This window comes from Dermacentor albipictus, chromosome 7, assembly GCF_038994185.2.
Source record: "Dermacentor albipictus isolate Rhodes 1998 colony chromosome 7, USDA_Dalb.pri_finalv2, whole genome shotgun sequence".
NCBI classification, from domain to species: domain Eukaryota; kingdom Metazoa; phylum Arthropoda; class Arachnida; order Ixodida; family Ixodidae; genus Dermacentor; species Dermacentor albipictus.
Genome location: NC_091827.1, coordinates 139571061 through 139591569, shown reverse-complemented (window position 1 = coordinate 139591569; position 20509 = coordinate 139571061). Strand labels below are relative to the sequence as shown.

General features: G+C 46.1%; 1 protein-coding gene and 1 pseudogene across 1 annotated transcript in view; one reads left to right on the top strand and one right to left on the bottom strand.

Annotated features, from left to right (window-relative positions):
* The window catches only part of LOC139047299 (uncharacterized), a 1527628-nt gene that overhangs the window by 1331845 nt on the left and 175274 nt on the right, over window positions 1-20509 (top strand). The gene's annotated exons all lie outside the window — the stretch shown is intronic.
* On the bottom strand, window positions 10327-20096 carry LOC139047477 (uncharacterized; annotated as a pseudogene).

The window sequence follows — 20509 nt, the reverse complement described above, 5'->3', positions numbered from 1 at the left end:
GTGAAGCTTTTCTCCTCTTCCTCCTCCTACATTTAGGATAATTCTATTGAGACTACTCAACGGGAAATAATATACAAATGCAAGCATCACCTCTCGTTTTCTAGCCGCCAGACTCTCTTCCTTTGGGATTGTTTGGTGCAAAAGGTGGATTCATCTGTAAATATTACTCTTTTCCACTCCTCAGACGTCCAGGACGCGTGTTGTTCTGCAAACTGGAGTCGCTTGGTCTTGTGCGTACTGTTGAGGAAGGGCTTCTGTGCGGCGACGCGACTGTGCAAGCCCGCTTCTTTCAGCCGGTTCCGCACAGTGGCTGGGTGGGCATTGACTCCGATATTTTCCATGATTTCATTCGCTGTCTGAAAAGGATCGTCTGCCACAGCCGTAACGATCAATTGATCCTCCTCTTCCGTCGTTGCTCTTGGTCGGCGCCGGTGTGGAGCATCGCCGATTCTTCCTTCTGTCTTATAGGCTTGACATATTCTGTTGACAGTCTTGAGCGGTCGGCCGGTCATGGCCGCAATAGACCATTGGCTGTATTCTTTCAACGCTAGGTCAATGATGTGCCGTCGCTCTTCGTCGGGTACACGCGCCATGGTGTGGCTCCCGAAGAAGTGAAAGAAAACCGCTCAAGGAATGTTTTTATACGCAAAACTGTATCAGCGTTATCAAAGCATGTGTGTTTTATTTTATGATCAAGAAATTCAACCAATCACAAACGTCTCAACCAGCGAGCGACGCAGAGCTCTTCTTTCGGCCGTTTTTAGTTGCACGGGCCCTTTCGCTCGGTTACACCGGGAACGCCGACGGCGGCGCGGTTAAACCAAAGGACGGGCGCATAAGAGCTGCGCTGTAAACAAAAGCACAAAAACTCCAGATTTGGACAACACGTCAGTATTCTTATCGTTACGCGCTCGGCATGTAGGGTTCATATCAGTGCGCCTTTCTTGACCTGTTATCACCACGTGTTTCAGATAGCTAACGCAGCAGATTGCGGGTCTAGAAGGGACAACACACCGCATTCGTGGCAGGGAGTGCATCCGCTAATCTAACAGCCTTAGCCGCGAATATCTCGTTCGCGAAATTACTGCCAGCGAGCGCTAGACTGCGCTGATTGTACAGTTCGGCACGCTTTCCCGTGTTCACGCTCATAAATTTTACGACTGTACGTGAGGCGCGGAGGCTGTTTCGTGTGTCGACGCTCGACGGCGTGAAGATCTACAACAGCTAGGATTTTTGCGCCCGCGCCGGAAGCTGTCGCTCACGTCAGTAGCATGACGCACCTCACATGACCACGGCGAGCCAACGCCACTTCCGGAACGACGCTTCGCGCGACGTTCAGGCAAGCCGGGCAAGCTGCTTCAACACCTCCTTATTGGCTGTGCGCGTTGAGATCGACGTTCTTCATGGCAGGTGCGGAAATCTTCAGCCGTGACGGCTGCATTAACAATGAAAATTTAATCGCCGAAGTTCAACGTCGGCAACCATTGTGGAACAGCACAAGGACCGCAACATCAAAGCGGCACTGTGGGACGAAGTGACGGCCTCCGTCCTGCAAGATGTCAACATTTAAGGTAAGCACGCGATTTTGCAGCTTCCACGTGAATAATCGTTTACTAAGCAGTGTTGCATTTCTCTGTGCAGTGGGACTGGAGTTGGTCCAAAAGCGGTGGAAATCGCTGCGTGACAAGTTTCGCCGCATTTTCAACAGCCGCATGAAGGCACAAAAGAGTGACGCTGGCGCCGACGATGTCGAGTCTGTCGACACGGCATGGCCCGTTTTTGAGCTGTTACTGTTTTTAAAAGACACCATGGTGACGAGACCGCAATCTTGACATTATTGTTGTTGCGAACATTTTGCTGGCAAAAGGAAACCCACCTTGATTACGTCTATGTCAGTGAGATGACGTGCTTGTTTCTTCCGAAAGGACAATTAACCTCATCGTAGAGCGAGATAGTAAGCCTTTTACCGGCTCATAATTTTGAGATATACTTGGCTAAGCCTACTGCTATGAACGATGGTAATGGGCATTTAAATGTAACAAATTTCAAAGCGGAATAAGCGGTTTTCGCGGTGGAGGCGCGTACAAAGAAAGGGGGCCATCCTGTGCTTGGATATGCACCAGTGGTGCAGTCAGAAATTACGAGGGGAACAGGGTCCGGCAATCAATCAGGGTAGGGGAATGGTGGGGAGGGGCTTGTGCTCGGTGTTGCTACATCCCTCTTCTTGGGTATGCTGATACCCCCGCCTGCTCGCCGAAGTAAACAAAATGAGGGGGAAAGTTAGCAATTCAACGTGTATGCAAGCAAGCTGCAATATAAAGGTGGCCTTGATTGTAAATACCACATGCCTAGGCGGTGAAATTTGTAGTTTTTGGAGTTATCACAGTGCAATTCCATTTGTACACAACTAATGGCAAGGGTTTTCACATCTCCATGTTATAGCATTTGGTGCAGCTTCGATCGTAGTCATTACCTGAAATCATGAATATCATGAGCATGGCAAGGTTTCATGTATGCTTACCAAATTGCTGACTAATAGAAGTTACTTCTAGTATGGCATTTTACTGCGATTAGACACTTTGCAAGGAATATATATTTTCTTTTACAGATACACTGACATGCACGAAAATATTTTGATGCACCTTTACTTATATTTTTCTTTAGCATTTCTCACTATTGCACAATGCATGGTAAACGGATTACAATAGTGAATAACTTTAACATTATGAAAGTGCTAGTCTTGTTCATAACAGCTTTACAATGTGTGAGGTAATAATTTTAATGAAAAGCAAGAAAAACACTGAAATGGTTTCACTTTGTTTTATTGCAATGTTACAAAACGTCACAACATAGAAAACATGCACTTTTTCTTATGTGCAACACTTCAGGCAATTATGTAGAGCCTGCAAGCCCAAGAGAGGTGAGCCAGCAGCTGGACACAAGTGAGCCACTCAATGCGAGCCAGCAGCACAGTAGTGCTGAAAAAATTTTAATGGGCATTGCCCAGTTGAAAGACCAAGATTTGGATGCACAATCAGACATTTCTGACCTGTCAGACTTGGTGTCAGTGTCACAAGTCTCGCCAGTCTCCACGTCATGTACGACACCAGCTTCGACGTCGTCTACGGCACCAGCCTTGAGGTCACCAGCACAAGGAGCGGCTGCCCCAAGTCAGCAGGGAACTGCTAGCCAAAGACTGCAAAAAAAAGAGGAGGCCAAGTGAAGACGCTCTTGTGACTGAAATGGGCGAACTGTCCAAAATCCTACAGGCTTGCCCTTTAGAGGACGAGTATTATCACATGGCCCTCAATATAGCAAAATTCTTGAGGAAAGAGCCGCAAGAACGGCTACTCGACTTGCAGATTGAGTTGCTGCAGTTAATAAAGAAATATACAGAGTGATGGAGGGTCTGTTGCACTTTTCCTAACATGAAAAATGTTTTACTGGGATTCAAGAAATCTAGCATGTACGAGCATCACGGAAATGTCCTCAAAAGACGAGGCTCGCTTTCTCGCACCCAAGGAGATGGCACTATTTTGATATTCTTTAAGCATTGTGCTCATACTGTCTGCGGTAACGACGCAGTTTCGTCGCATGGATTCCCTTTAACGTTTGATTGCCGCCTACTGCTTCGCCTTTAATGCAGCCAATTACCAATGCTGGTAAGTGCAGCAGAAAGGCAGTGAAGTTCATGGGAAAATGTCGTAAGACATGTTTCACTTTCATGTTATGAGTGATTCCTATGAAAGAAGGATTAACCAATGTTTCTCCAACGCTAGAATTACATTTGAGCATCGACAGCCATGCTAAGAGCAAGTAGAACTTTATCACACGTTTTCAATGCATTTGCTGCCGTGCGCACATCTCCTTCGCCCTTAACAGATAGCAGGCTAGCGGTCTGTTGCTTCAATCTACCTTCGCTGATTTTCCTCAGTTAAATCTTCCTCTCAATGTGAAGCGGATATGTTGTACAGACACAGCCCAAAGTGTGGGATATCTATATAAGCATTCTTAAAAGTGAAGAACCGTGGGAGGCGATTGTTTTGAAGGACAATAAGCAATGTTTCAGCATGTATATACTAGCTTTCCTGCATATAAGTAACAAAACAAATAATTCACCATAATTGATCACAGCTTGTAAAATAAGTATACCTTGTGCAGCCATTTAGAATTAATGCTAAATGAAAGGCCACTGAAAGCAGGAGCTTTGATGTCAGGTGACACCGCTTATTGCATTTAAGCATAGCTCTCAAAGCGAAATGCCTATGCTATGCCTAGGCTCCAGGTTAATTTTGAGCACCTGGGGCTGCTTAATGGCCACCCAGTGCATAGTGAACCGGTTTTTCATTTTGCAGCCGAGAGGCGATCTCACGCACTTGGGCTTAGCAGAGCAACGCAAAAGCCACTCCACCATCATGACGGGTAGTTCCTTTAACTATAGAAACAGAATAAGAAGTCATTTCCATTACATGATTGGCAGTGAGCTTCTAGAATATTTGCAAGAATATGTGTATCTATGCCGTTACTCACAAGGGAACCCGATCAAGAAAAGTTACAGAAGAATAAAAATCCGGTAAGGCAGGCATTATGGCAGGCATTACCAAGTCATGACTGCCCGGTTAGTGCTACCAATGAAAGAAAAGTGTGAAAACATTGAATACAAGTGGTACTAATACATGGGATACAAACGTGGAGGTTAATAAACAAGCGTGAGTTGATGTGAAGGAACGTACAATGAGCGATGGAAGGAAAAGTTAGGTCTAATGTTAAGAGGAAGGCAGGCGGTGGGGTCACTATACGAGTTGACAATAAAGGAAGAAATGGAGCTGGGCCGGCTATGCAATGTGTAGGACATACAACCAGCAGTCCATGAAAGTTACAGAATGGGTGCCAAGGGGAACAGAGTCAAGGATGACAGGAAATTAGGTGTGTGATGACGTTAGGAAATGTGAATACAAAGCCTGAAATCAGCTAGCACAAGATAGGAGTAATTAAGGATGCCGAGAGAGGGGTTCGTTCTTTAGTGGACATAAAAAATGGCTGATCATGATGATGATTCTCATTTAGCAATGATGTACTGTGGCAGCGATTTTCAGCACAAAGGCAAGAGCGACGTGAGCAGACTGTAGTAGCAAAATGATTAAACAACATTTATGCATTCTTAGCAGTGTACTAGAGATTATGCATACACCTGCTCATGTTTATCACCATACCATTTGCTTACAGGATAAAGTATGCTTTTCAGGATTACTTCAACTTCATGTCCAAGTTGATCCATACAAATGTTTAATTTCTGTTCTAATCTTAGTAATAGATTGCCGAGTTATTTCTGTCACTCTAAAGATATTTTCACATGGTGGTGACGTTGAAGAACACAGTAGCAATACTGTGAAGGACAAAACTAACTTTTATTGGGCGACCCTGTGCCCACAAAACAGGCTACACTTATAGCACAACGATAGCAGCGAACATGGTCGGCGATCGTCGAAAATCTGATCAATGGGTCAAGTGCGTCGGCTTTTATACGTCAATCGTCGAATGTTCAACACTAATCGTCGGGACCCGCGTGCCCTCTACAAAGTTCTACACCATTCGCGTCAGGCGATGAAATCAGATAACATAATGTTCGGCGACAACAGAAAGCGGATAGGAGCGTCGATAACGTTCGAGAAACTTCAGATACATGCAAGTGCGTCCCGCGCTATGCGATAGCATTTGTTGGGCAGCGAAACGTGGTCGCCCGATAAAGATAAGTGCACGTGTCATTACCCCCCTCTTAAAATGCATCGACAAATGCTGCAAAGAAACGAAAGTAATAAAGAAAAGCACTCGTAGCAAAGAAAACAACAAAATAAGGAAGTTCGTCGAAGAATGGTTCGAAGAATGGTTTAAGGCGCACCACGGGGACCACTGCAGATCGTGCGCCACGCCGCTGTGAGTGCGAAATGCCGCCTGGCACGACCTCATAGTCTAGTGCGCCAATACGTCGGATGACTTTGTAGGGTCCGAAATAGCGTCACAGTAGCTTCTCACTGAGCCCTTGTCGGTGTATCGGGGTCCATATCCAAACACGGTCAGCGGGCTGGTACTCAACAAAGCGTCGTCGGAGGTTGTAGTGTCGGCTGTCGGTACGTTGCTGCTTCTTGATCCGTAGGCGGGTGAGCTGTCGGGCTTCTTCGGCGCGCTGGAGATAGGTAGCGACGTCAAGATTCTCTTCGTCAGTGACGTGCGGCAGCATGGCGTCGAGTGTCGTCGTCGGGTTCCTGCCGTAAACCAACTTGAACGGCGTGATCTGTGTTTCTTGCACCGCCGTATTGTAAGCGAATGTTACGTATGGCAGGACGGCATCCCAGGTCTTCTGTTCGACGTCGATGTACATTGCTAGCATGTCGGCGAGGGTCTTGTTCAAGCGCTCCGTGAGACCATTCATCTGCGGGTGGTAGGCAGCTGTCCTCCTGTGGCTTGTCCGGCTGTATTGCAGAATGGTTTGGGCCCTGCAGGGGCGTCTGCGTAAGCAGGCGTTTGGTGTGTTGCGACACCTCGTACCCGAGCACATGAGGGTTGCACACTCCCGCGTGTAGCTGTGTGCGGCTTAGCCGTGTCCGCGGAAAGGGGGATCCTGGGGGTTGAGCCGATGCTTGGTGTTAAGACCTTTAAGGCCCCCCGGCGGAGGCAACACACATCTTCGGCCTCGGCTTCACATAGACAGCACCTCCAGACTGACCCACCTGGAGGAAACGAGCAGTCGCCTTTTCCTGTCCTCCTCTCCATTCTTTGTCTTTCTCTCCCACTTTTCCATCTTTGCTATCTTCTGTTCATTTCATTTAACTTCCTATTTCCTGGTGGCAAGGGTTAACCTTGCCTAATATATCCAGTCTTGGGTATATATATATTAGGTTTTAGTGGGAACGTACCGCTGGCGTACGCAGAATAGAATTTTTATAATCCTGTGACGTTCCCAGTTTGAAGTTCGATAGGGGGGTGGGCATTCCTACCGAATACAGTAATCCTATATATGGCTTCAAATTTCCCCACACTCCTTCATCGCTCCCTGAAGAGGGGGTGCACCGATGAAACCTTCAACTTTCTCTTCAAACGAAAAGAAATATTTCCCAAGTACCACGTAATACCAAGACAGTCCAATAATACCAAGACAGTCCGTACAACATCCCCGTTTGTGGTCGCAAAATGCCTGACAGAAGCAATCGGTTCTGGTTACAAAGTAACTAAAATGGGAAGCGGCGACCTTCTTCTGGAAGTACATGACATGTTCCAATACAGCAAACTGACGAAACTTGTTGCGTTTGGTGACATCCCAACGTGTAGAAAAAAAAAACCCTGAGTAACTCGGGAAATAATACACACTGAAAGAAAGCTTAAACATATGCGAAAGGCTTGCACCCTCCGTCCTAGTATCGAACAGAAACGTGACATTTGTCTTTTAGACAAAAAGCCCCGGCGTAACCTGAAGACGCCTAAAGATAACTTTTATAACTGTACATAGAAACGATTTCTCAAAGAAGCCCCAGATAAGTTTTGGAGGTACTTTAATCCGACGGCTAAGTCGTGTAGCATGCACATAGACAAAAGTAGCCAGTATCAAGCGGAGGCATTTAACTGCTTCTTTTCCTCAGTCTTTACCATCGACGACGGCATTTTGCCTACCATCAATGATTACGCAGACAGACTTCCTATTCAGAATATCAAGATTACAGAAGAGGGCGTTTTCAATATGTTACTTCACGTTAATATAAAAAAAGTCCCGGTCCTGAGAAAATTCCCAATGAATTCCTTTATAGATATGCCGAATGGACATCCAAGTTTTAACACTAATTTTTCAATCATCCATTTCTAGTGGCTCGTTTCCCACTGCCTGGAAGCGCGCAAAAATTGTGCGCATACATTGAGGTGGCTCAACCTCTGGCACTAGCAATTACCGACCGATATCACTCACGAGCACCTGTTCTAAAATGCTAGAACACATTGTGTCAAAGCATATGCTCACCTATTTAAATGAACATAAATAAATTTTTCGAGATCAGCATGGCTTTCGGAAAGGTTTGTGCACCGTCACTGAGCTCATTGAACTTCTGCATGACCTTTCCAGCACAATTAATGCCGTCGGCCAAACTGATATAATATTCTTAGACTTTGCAAAGGCCTTTGACAAGGGGTCCCACAAAAAGCTTTTACTTAAAATCAGCGTTACTTTCAAAAATTCTTCCCTTACGCGGTGGTGCACTTCCTACCTTGAACATAGAGAGGAATATGTTCAATTGGGACATCACAATCTAGTTTATTTCCCGTGGTATCTGAGATACCCCAGGGTAGCGCCTTAGGGCCCCGTTTATTCTTAATTTTTATAAATGATCTGCCAAATGAAATCACTACCCCAATAAGAATGTTTGCCGTCGGCTGCATATTGTACAAGAGAACAGAGTCACCTGGTGATCAGGCCGACCTTAATCGTAACTTACAGAAAATTAGGAACTGATGTGGTAGGTGGCAAATGCAGCTTAACCCAACTAAATCGGTTTTTATGTCAATCTCTAAAAAAAGAGTATTTTAATTTTCTCATGCAGTATCAATGGTCATGAGCTTGCTCGAGGTAAACAACAGGAATATATTTACAACCGACTTGCGTTGGAATCTTCGTGTAAATGAACTTTGTGTAAAAGCCAACAAATAATTGTGGGGGCTAAGACGTAACCTGCACTGTGCCTCCCCTGAAGTTAAAATTTTAGCTTACAAAACCTTGCTAAGACCGGTAATTGAGTACGCAAAAATAGTATTGGATCCCTACACCCAAAGTAGCTGTCAAAAACTTGAGAAGGTCCAGCGCCTTACCTCTAGGTTCATATTTAATAAATACCGCCGTTTTCAATCTCCGACTGAATTATGTAAACTTTCAAAGCTTCCACCTCTTCAAAAACGTACGGAGTACGAAAGGCTTAAATTCCTGCTCTTAGTAATTCAAAACTATGTCAAAATAAGATACGACCAGTACTTCCAAATCAAGACACAGGAAACATCACGACACAGACACAGTATGTATATACCTCCTTCTACAGTGCACAATGACTGCTTCAGGTATAGTTTTTTTTCCAGGGCAATTCAGCAGTGGAACTGTTTCCCTGACTGAATTGTCCAAATAAAATCAATTAATGCATTCTTGAAAGCAATACATTGCCTTATATAGCCTGATGCACCCTGATGTTCTGTAGTAGTATTGTGATATAATAAGTCAAATTGTGCTATGTAATTATATTTTTAATGTGTTTCTAATCAGCAGTGCTACTTCATTTTCTTTTATTTCTTTTTAGTGCATTGTTCAATCGCACTAATGCACTTGTCTGTTTATGTATGTTACATCCACTCCTGTAATAGCCCGTCATGGGCTGACAGTATCAATCAATAATAAATAAAATAAAAAGAAGGTAAAAACGAAAAATAGGGCTTAGTGCGATTTATACTCAGATGTTTATTTGCACGTGATGATCGTTGGTGCAGTTATGTGTTATTGTGGAACAAAAAGAAGCAATTGTTTTTGTTTGTGCAGCACAGGTGGCTCCCACACTTCGTGCAGTATGTCATGCAGATCCCCGTGCAGCCAGGAAAGAATGCAGTGTTTTCGCATTATCGTCAAAATTTACAACATCAAGTCACTGACGTAAGGTTTTGCCCGTAACGACCGGACATGCCAGCGTGCGGATGCACTGCATCCTTTTGAAGAAAAAAAAGGAAATTTGACCAGAAAACATCTTGCGCACATATTGAATCGAGACGGACTTACGCTCTTGGTTTTCGTCACTCCTGGAAAGGTCGCGGCCTTCACTGTCAGGAGAAATTGCTTGGTCATAAAAGTGTTTGGAAACCATTTCACTTTTCGGAAGGAAGTAAACCATGTACACGTTGTTGCATTTGCGCAACATAGCAACGTTCCATCGCCATGAACAAACTATTTCGAGATAACAAAGTTTTTTTGTCATCTGCAGGGTCAGTAGGATGTGGACATTAGCGTAAGAAATTTTTTGCGCTTTGTCTTATGAATAAATACATTTACAATTGGCAAAACTTACCTGTATCACTGCTCGCGGGCGCATGCAGCCTCCGCCACGTTTGTTTTGCTAGACGATGCAAACGATGAGCACAGATGGCAGCACAGGCGCCGTTTTTTAGACGAATGACGAGGAAATGCAACAGCGCGTACAGGCAGCTCCAAACGGACTTTGCTTCTGTTTTGTGGCCGTTCATCCAAATGGTGCGTAAATGTAACAAGGTGCAGTAAAGGGTTAATAAATTCAACCATATAGTTTGTCTTATTGCCTAAGTCAGTGACCCTTGCTTTCCTGACACCCATTCATGTCTCATTGGGTGTCAATTCATGAAGTATGCCATCACCAGAGGACACTCGGTATTTTGAACGCTCTGCTGCAATTGCGCGTACTGTTCGCTTGCCCTAGCATAATACATTGACTGCACCTTTTCCAGGGTTGCAATTCGAAGAGCTGGCATGATGGACATTTTCTGCGCTGTGATTTCTATCTTAAAGGTACGCGGGACTTGAAACAGGCAAATGTAGAAATATCCATTGGGAAATATTTCTCCAGGTATTTTTTTTCTCTGCTAAATCATTGTCGGTCATCACTGCAGAAGTTCTGAGCATGTGTTCACTTCCTGACAGTACAAGAAATTGATCAAAGAGTGAGCGAAATGTTTCCTCATCTTCTGACACACAGAGGAAGAATCCGGTAACCTCTGTGTACCCATTTGACTCCTCGACACGGATGAAGTGCAGTGGCAGCCTCCTGTCATCAGTCTTGTGAATAGCATCCATGAATGCTATCTCGGGGTAGTTTTAAAATGTACTTCTCATGTCTTCATCTTGATAAAACAGCCCAACGAGCTGGTTGTCTTCCTCTCTGGCCAAGATGTCAGCGGTCCCTCCAGCTTGCCTGTCAATAGATGCTATGGACTGCAGTGTTCCACTAGCATATATTTGCTTCTTTGCGGCTGCTGCCTGCATATTACGAAAATCTCGAAGCAGCACAATCTTTCCATTGCTCCGCAGGTTAGTCTGGATAAGCTTTTTATACCCTCCTAGCGACAAGATCTTCTCAGTGTCGTTGAGCTTCTGCCAAGTTAGCTTACACTGTAGTGGTAGTTGTTCATAACACCCCTGTAATGAAAGCAGTGGAAATTGAAGCCACTCATTTACTTCATAATGGGACGCGACTATGCTGGAGGTGCGCTGCAACATTAGAAATTGTTTCATGGTTTGCTGCATGCCCTAGCAATACAATACTGTACAGCCGCCCGTTACCGACCTTGCTAACAATGTGGTAATGCGCTGTTTCGATTGCCTTATCATGAAGGGCATGGACGCGTCTTCGGATGTAAGGAACCTTATTCCGGCTTTGCAGGCGGTCTTCGTCGTCCTGTAATAACGAAGGTCGTGAATAAGAAAGCTTAAACTATGGGGTTTTGCATGCCAATACCACTTTGATTATGAGGCACGGCGTAGTGGAGGACTCCAGAAATTTCGACCACCTGGGGTTCTTTAGCGTGCACCTAAATCCAAGCACACGGGTGTTTCCGCATTTTGCCTAAATAGAAATGCGGCCGCCGTGGCCGGGATTTGATCCCGGGACCTCGTGCTCAGCAGCCCAACACCATAGCTACTGAGCGACCGCGGCGCCTGAATCATAAAAGGTCACGCACTAAGGAAGTAGTTTAAGTTTATAGTTCATTCAGCAAGAAGCTTGCTTTTGATTTGGTCGTTCAGCTGTTGATCTTGAAGTAAACTTCCGACCACCATTAGTGCGAACGCACTCGATCTCAGCAAACTTGAGACCCGGCTCCACGTCTCTTCTCAATCCTTTCTTCTTCGGTGCTGCAATAGTTCTCGATGAATTTATGAAAAACTGGACACAATTTTCGTCTTCGTACTGAGGGATGCCAGCCTGCAGGTCTTCTTAAGATGACCACGTTGCTCGTACGTCGAACGGGCCATTCGGTAAAACAGCGAGGTTTTCCATCACTTAACGACAGGTACATATACGTGGCCCCGTAATACGGCCGTGGCAACTGCCACAAAGTGTGTGGAAAGGTGGAGGATCAAAAAAAAATAACAAGAGAAGAAACGACTGGCTAACGACACATGTGCAGTCAAAAGATTGCTCTTGTCACTGGCGAAATACGTGTAGGGATGAGGTGTCCTTTGTGACTAGTGAAGCACGTGCTCCGAAGAGGCCCATCACTATTGGCGGCGAGCTCCACCACTGCAAGAGCTGGCGCCGCCGTCGGGGTGACGTGGTGTGAGCATAACGTGGAAGCGCCGAAGCGAGCTGGAAACGAAAGTTTAAAGTCCCCACCCGCGGCGGCGCTTCTGATTCAGTGGGGAGGTTTTCTCGCTATGTGTATGTGTGCTTGACAACACTTTAAAGTACTATAATAGGTAGTGGCTGCCTTTGAAGGCGCCCAACATGGTAGGCTACTGCTCGGTGCCGCAGCGCCAGACGTACACAACGGAGCCCGGTGTAAGCCTTCAGGCATACCGGCAGGACAATAAGCTGCGTGAAGCTTGGATCGCGAAAGTTAGAACCGGAAAGCAGCCATTGGCTACAACTCGGTTGTGCACCAAGCACTTCTCTGTGGAAGATTTCTGATACGGCGTCGGACTGCGATGTTCGATGAGTAGCAGAAAGCGCGCACAGAGGCGCACGCCTGAGCGCGCTTCCCGGCTGTCATGAAGCTTTGGTCTATGAACAGGTTGACGCTAGATACTATATAATTGCGCCCGCGTCACAATAGTTACTTGCGTATTGTCAAATGCTCATATGCTGCAGCATAAAGTTTACTGCACGGTGCGAAAACGCGCTCGCAGCGGAAGCGAAACATTGTGCGCGGACATGCATGCAGATACGCAGCCGGTCACTACGAGTCGGTCACGGCGCAGTCGGTCACCGGTCACACATAAGCCAAACTGGTCGATGTATTAATGACCGCATGCGTGAGCACTACTCCTCCCTTGGGTCAGATAACGGGGCAAGCTTGCCTCACCGTTGCAATGAATCTGGCTGTTACCCTTGTTCAGCAATGTAACGATTCTTGGTAGGGGCAAGGACAAAGAAGTGCGAGAAATCCTGGAAGCGTACTACATCAGTTCACTAGGTGACGACTGCATTTGTACAACCTCGGTGCGCTTACTTAAAAAAGAATTTGCATTTCTAGGTCAGTCACGTTAGATGCAATATATTGTCTTTTCATGATCTGTGTTTAGCGATGATGTGGTTGCGCATGCTCTGCTGGCCTTGCTGGGACTACGCCATTTTCTAACAAAGCACAGTTGATAGTCCAGTAGTTGTGGTGTCAACCTCTCATCTTGTCCTTTGTGTTTTTTGACTGGTTTTTTTTCTTCAACAACGTACCAACTGGCCCGGATTTCCACCCTTCTGCACCGCGAACCCGTGTGATCACTGCATTGAAGCTTCATTCTCTTATGGTTCATTTGGTTGCATACAAAAGCGGGCATTTAGAATCAAGACGCACTAAAGAACCGATACACCCAGCAGGCCACTGTTCAATCAACTAGACATATTGTCATTCGATCTCATGCGTGTGCGTAAAATAGCTATCTATGTAAACAATCTTGTGAAGCGCAATCATCCTTTCCATGTGTCCATAATTTTTTTCACGTTCTATCAGTACTGCCGCAGGAACTGTCAAGCTGCCTCCTGTACATTATGCATATCATCATCATCATTATTATCATCATCATCATCATGACCATCATCATCATCAGCCTGGTTACGCCCACTGCAGGGCAAAGGCCTCTCCCATGTTTCTCCAACAACCCCGGTCATGTACTAATTGTGGCCATGCTGTCCCTGCAAACTTCTTAATCTCATCCGCCCACCTAACTTTCTGCCGCCCCCTGCTACGCTTCCCTTCCCTTGGGATCCAGTCCGCAACCCTTAATGACCATCGGTTATCTTCCCTCCTCATTACATGTCCTGCCCATGCCCTTTTCTTTTTCTTGATTTCAGCTAAGATGTCATTAACTCGCGTTTGTTTCCTCACCCAATCTGCTCTTTTCTTATCCCTTAACGTTACACCTATCATTCTTCTTTCCATAGCTCGTTGCGTCGTCATCAATTTGAGTAGAACTTTTTTCGTAAGCCTCCCGGTTTCTGCCCCGTAGGTGATTACTGGTAAGACACAGCTATAATATACTTTTCTCTTGAGCGATAATGGCAACCTGCTGTTCATGATCTGAGAATGCCTGCCAAACGCACCCCAGCCCATTCTTATTCTTCTGATTATTTCCGTCTCATGAACCGGATCCGCCGTCACTCCCTGCCCCAAGTAGGAGTATTCCCTTATGACTTCCAGTGCCTCGCTACCTATTGTAAATTGCTGTCCTCTTCCGAGACTGTTAAACATTACTTTAGTTTTCTGCACATTAATTTTTAGACCCACTCTTCTGCTTTGCCTCTCCACGTCAGTGAGCATGCATTGCAATTGGTCCCCTGAGTTACTAAGCAAGGCAATATCACCAGCGAATCCCAAGTTACTTAGGTATTCTCCATTAACTTTTATCCCCAATTCTTCCCAATCCAGGTCTCCGAATACCTCCTGTAAACATGCTGTGAATAGCATTGGAGAGATCGTATCTCCCTGCCTGGCGCCTTTCGTTATTGGGATTTTGTTGCTTGCTTTATGAAGGACTGCGGTGGCTGTGGAGCCACTATAGATTTCTTTCAATATTTTTAAATACGGCTCGTCTACATCCTGATTCCGTAATGCCTCCATGACTGCTGAGGTTTCGACAGAATCAAACGCTTTCTCGTAATCAATGAAAGCTATATATAAGGGTTGGTTATATTCCGCACATTTCTCTATCACCTGATTGATACTGTGAATATGATCTATTATTGAGTAGCCTATACGGAATCCTGCCTGGTCCTTTGCTTGACAGAAGTCTAAGGTGTTCCTGATTCTATTTGCGATTACCTTAGTAAATAATTTGTAGGCAACGGACAGTAAGCTGATTGGTCTATAATTTTTCAAGTCTTTTGCGTCTCCTTTCTTATGAATTAGGATTATGTTAGCGTTCTTCCAAGATGGCGGTACGCTCGAGGTCATGAGGCATTGCGTATACAGGGTGGCCAGTTTCTCTAGAACAATCTGTCCGCCATCCTTCAACTAATCTGCTGTTACCTGATCCTCCCCAGCTGCCTTCCCCCTTTGCTTATCTCCCAAGGCTTTCTTTACTTCTTCCGGCGTTACGTGTAGGGATGAGGTGTCCTTTGTGACTAGTGAAGCACGTGCTCCGAACAGGCCCGTCACTATTGGCGGCGAGCTCCACCACTGGAAGAGCTGGCGCCGCCGTCGAGGTGACGTGGTGTGAGCATAACGTGGAAGCGCCGAAGCGAGCTGAAAACGAAAGTTTAAAGTCCCCACCCGCGGCGGCGGTTCTGCTTATGCATATAGAAAAAGGCTACTTGAATTTGTATGAGTTAAGACGTGGAACAACATACTCTCCAAAGTAAAAGAAACAAAATTTCGGCAGTGCACCGAAATTCTATTTATTAGCTATAAATCGCTGATTTGGTGCCTGTATTCATGCTTGGCGTTCTGTACTTTGCGGTTTGATAATTTATGTAACTGGTGATAATTTTTATGTATGCATAGTAAAAAAAAATCTGTCTTTAATGTGCTAATGTGTTGCTTTCGTTCTCTGTATTGATCCCCCTATGCTTGTACCGATTGTTTATTATATTTCGCATCCGGACCTATATCACTCCAACAATCTTTTGCTTATGCACTGTAACACCTATGATGATTGTGAGAAAGAAAGAACGAAAGAAAGAAAGAACGAAAGAAAGAGAGAAAGAAAGAAAGTTCCCTGTAATGGAAGGGGAACGGTAAAAAGCACATTAAAAAAGGCATGGCATATGTTCATGCTTGTGTAGCACCAGACAATGAATATTGTACTGGATTAAGAAAAAGGAGCAGTCGGTTATTTCTCACTCAGAAAAGCGATAAACATACAGTTCCATGCAATTCGAGAAATAATGATATTGGAGCTTGCAAGACTTTAAAGAAAGGAAAAAGGAAAGACTGAATCATCGCGACGGGACATCGCAAGTCTTTGTAGGCGTCGAAGACCCTAGCTATAACGAACTTATTTTTGAACAGCTCCGGTAGTGTCCGTGCAACAATGGTTGCTTGCGTATTATCAAATGCTCATATGCTGCAGAATAAAGCTCACGGCACGGTGGGAAAAGGCGCTCGCAGCGAAAGCGGAATATTATGCGAGGACATGCATGCAGACGCGCAGTCGGTCACCGCGAAACCGTGCGAACGCTGCATTGAAGCTCCGTTCTGTTATGCTACATTTGGTTACACAGACAGCCAGCCCGCTGTAAGAACATATTTCACATAGTTTCATCTCAGCGATTGCCTACGTTTCACGCAAACCGGTTCGGGAGAATCGATCTCGGCGTCCGCGCGTAGTGTCTCAGCTTACTGTACGTAGTAGGTAGAGACAGCGTCTGTAAACCATTCTGTGCTTTATGTTTGTCCAATATTATTATGTTAAAGGTGAAATACTTCTGTCATTTCGAGAGTACTTGCAAAAATGTCGAGGAGGGCTGCAGCGTGGTATCTTTACTTAGCGCCCATAGCCAAACCAATGCGGAGCGCGCCGCGTTATCCCTCAGACCATGTGAGGCGCTTCCGACAGATGGCGATTCTGTAAGTCCTCACCCCAATACTGACATCGTTATAGTGACGGCCCCTTCGCTATAGTGTTGTTGTTAAAGTTACGGGCGCCGTCACTATAGGGCAGATGCTAAAGTACCGGGCACCAGCACTGTGGTGCAGATGTTAAGGTACCGGGCCCCGTCCCTGTAGTGCAGATGTTAAAGTACCGGGCCCCATCACTGTAGTGCAGATGTTAAAGGGCCCCTGAAACGGTTCGGACAAATTTTGTAGGCGCGTAGGGTACAGCTTAAGTAGAACATTCGCACCACAATTTAAGTGAAGCGTTACGTATTAATGGAGCTGCAAGCGATTAGAAGTTACCCTCCTCCCTAGCTATGCTTTTCCTCCTCAACTCGCTCGCCGAGCGAGCGGCGCTAAGCTCCGCCTTCACTGGTTCAGCGTCACGATGCGACGTCACATCGCTCACTTCCGGTTGTTTAGGAGCACGCCCCCTCCCGCGCGAGACCTCTCCGCTAGCCGCTTGGCCGTCGACCGAGAGCTATCGAAGCACCGTGCGTTGCGAGCATTCTGTCGTAGCGCCGAACGTGTCCGGTACTCCGCTAAAAACAGGCAAGCTGGTCATTTCGGCAAATGACTGGAGGCATAAACTCAAGCTGATGAAGGAACTTTAGCGTAGACGTACGTGAGCAGCCTGATCGGTCTGCACGGTCCAGACACTTGCTGGCGCAGCGCTTAACCAGTCAAACAAAGCGCTAATATTGCTCTAACCAAGTGTAAAGCATTTTAAACATTTATAAATCAACGTGTTGATGATTACACTCCTGCGAAAAATACACACCAGCAGCAAAGAATACACTTCGTTGCTGCTACTGTGTATGGTTGAGCTCTGTGCCACCAGGTGGCTGCACCGTGCAGACCGTTCACATTTGCCCTTCTGCTCATCTCGTGGCTCATCCCGGCACAGTCAAGCGGCCAGACCCTGTCCCCTTGCGCTTGCGTTTGCCCTAATACTGGACTCGCGGTTTGCAGGTCGCTAGGTTTGCAGTCCACAAGGCAACAAAGTCGAATCATAGTGCTCGCGAAAAGACTGAGACCGACTCTGACCGCGGAGCTCTCGTCAAAATGGAGTACGTTGTAACACAAGCAGACGACACTTGCTGTGTGCCGGAAGTGCTGAAGTGTACTAAAAAACTATTCTTGTGTATTCTCTTTAAGTTATTTTCTTTTTACAAAAACAAAGTAACTAACATTCCAACTATTACGAGCATCATTTGTTCACCATAAAGTTGGAAAAATTATCGACCACGCGCCCTGGTCAGCCAATCAGATAGCTCGCCCATGTGACGTAATATGGGTTATTTGCATCATATGGGTAGGGGCGGCTTAAAATTCCGCCGAGCAGTGCGCTGCGATCGGCAGCGATGTGTATTTTTAAAACCTTATAATAAATTACACGCTTTACGCAGAGCACTTAGATGCATCAATTAATGATCAGAAGAACCTACTCTAACGACTCAGTACGTTTGTAGAAAATCGCCAAAATCGTTTCAGGGTCCCTTTAAAGTACCGGGCCCCGTCACTGTGGTTACTACCAATACCATAGATCCATAACGTTTCGCATGGGATGAAGATGGTGGCCCCAAAATTCGGTGTTGAGATTTTTCAGCGCCCTGCAAGTTGTCGCGTTTATGTTCCCTTGTTACCGTAGATAAACCAAAAAACGATGAACGTGGCATAACACACAGACGATCGTATGTACCAAGGACAACAGAGGTAGTGTACGAGTTTCCGCTTACCTATGGAATGTTCTATCGGGGGCAAACCGGAAAGTGTAATATTGATCGTATATTGGAGCAGTCTAACTCATTCAGAGATGGCAGCGGAAAGCACCTGCCAGTTCATTGCAGGTGGTGTGTGAAGTGCGAACCAAGTTTTGACAAAAAGAAAATTTTAGGACCAAAGGGCATGGAAATTCTGAGAAGTTTAATTGATAGCAAGACGTTGTACAGATAGGTGTGTTAGCGAACCGTCACTGTATTTTTCAAGAAGTAGCTTGATCTTTGAATGTAGAGAGTGGCTAAGCGAGGGCGTGTTCCATAGTGACGCGGATATGATCGGGCTTGGGCATGCGTATTATTCGAAGCGGCAGTGCTGTGCGGCTTCAGTAAACCAGTACTTAGTCTGCATTTGTCCTGTCTTCTACCTCAGTGTCTTGTCCCTAGCGTTGTGTGTGTGCGAAATTAAGCGTTTTTACGTATGGAGAACACCCTTTACCTGTTCGTGCTTACACATAGGTAGGCTTGGATTTGTGCCGAAGTCTTGTTCCACAATAATGGTCGTCAATGTAGATGCGGCAGAATCCGAAAGGACAGACGTATTGCTGGTTTCCACAATTTTCTCGATATATGCAGTTGTCGTTCCGGTGTTTATGTGTTTGAACTCCTGGCTGAAGTCTGTCACCATCGCTTCCGTTGGTCCCCCATGCATTCGAGCGATCCCTCTTGCTGCGCTATTGCCCGGTCGAACAGTGGACGCTGATCACCTTCGATGACGCCTTCTCAGTCAGCACGTGTTTCGGTACCGCAGGAAATGACATTGCTGGAGCGAGGTGGGAGGCTCACTTGATCTTCGAGCACACCCAAGGCGTGGTGGATACGAGAGCTTTCGTCGATATCGCTCGATCTTCGGAAAGCGTTATAGATTTAGCCTTCAGGTCGATGATTACTCCATTCGGTTAAGTCCAGAATGACGTCTCGTGAACACTGTTGTAAGGTAACGGAGCTGGTAAGCTAGGTCTGGTCATGAACCGTAACTGTTGTCGTGCAGATACCAGTGGGACCTATCTTGTGTCCTCCAGCTATCCGAATTTGAGGACCTTACCATGCACTCTTACGTTTTTAAACTTTCCGATGGCTGGCTTTACACATGATGGAGTAGTCGGCTCCTGTGTCCACAAAGCGGTGACTGCGTGGCCGTCGCGTAGCACGTCGATGCTGGTGGTTCTTTTTCTTGCTTTGAAGTTTGGTCTTGGTGTTGGGTCACGGCTGCCTAATCTTTAAGTATGGTTGGAACGTTGCGTCATCGTCTTTTTTTGACAGTGTGTTCAATGCTTCGCGGATTCATCGTTATGGCGGCGTCTCGTTGATGTGTCGTTGAGAGAGTATTTTCGGTGTCTTCGTCGGTGGCGCACAATCTTCGTCAGTGCGACGCACAGCAACCGCACCTCCATCGGGTGCTGCTTTTAGTTTTTCGCATATGGGCTTGCTGACCGGCCCCAGGCTGGGCTGGGGGAACAGGTCGAATGTAGTCAAGGTCAATTGCCGGCTCTCAAACCAAGTCCAGGCAGTGTCTTCTAAGGCACACATGCCGCAGCTTGTCGTCGGAGTTCGAGTGGTTGAAAAGAAAATTTAATTATGGGGTTTGACTTGCCAAAACTCCTTTCTGATTATGAGGCGCGCCGTAGTTAGGACTCCGGAAATTTCGACCACGTAGGGTTCTTTAACGTGTGCCTAAATCTTAGTACACGGGTGTTTTCGCATTTCGCCTCCATCGAAATGCGGCCGCCGTGGCCGGGATTTGATCCCGCGACCTCGCGCTCAGCAGCCTTCCAGTGTTTGAATGCAGTGACCCTTTTGTAGGTGTTCGACCTGTTCTCTATGTCTTGAAATGATAATCCATGGAAGGTGGGTTGCTGTCTGGGCCGTTCCAGCACGATGGGGGACGCTGGGGCTGCCATTAGGGTCGCTGACTTAACCTCGACCTTCTCAGTTGACTCAGG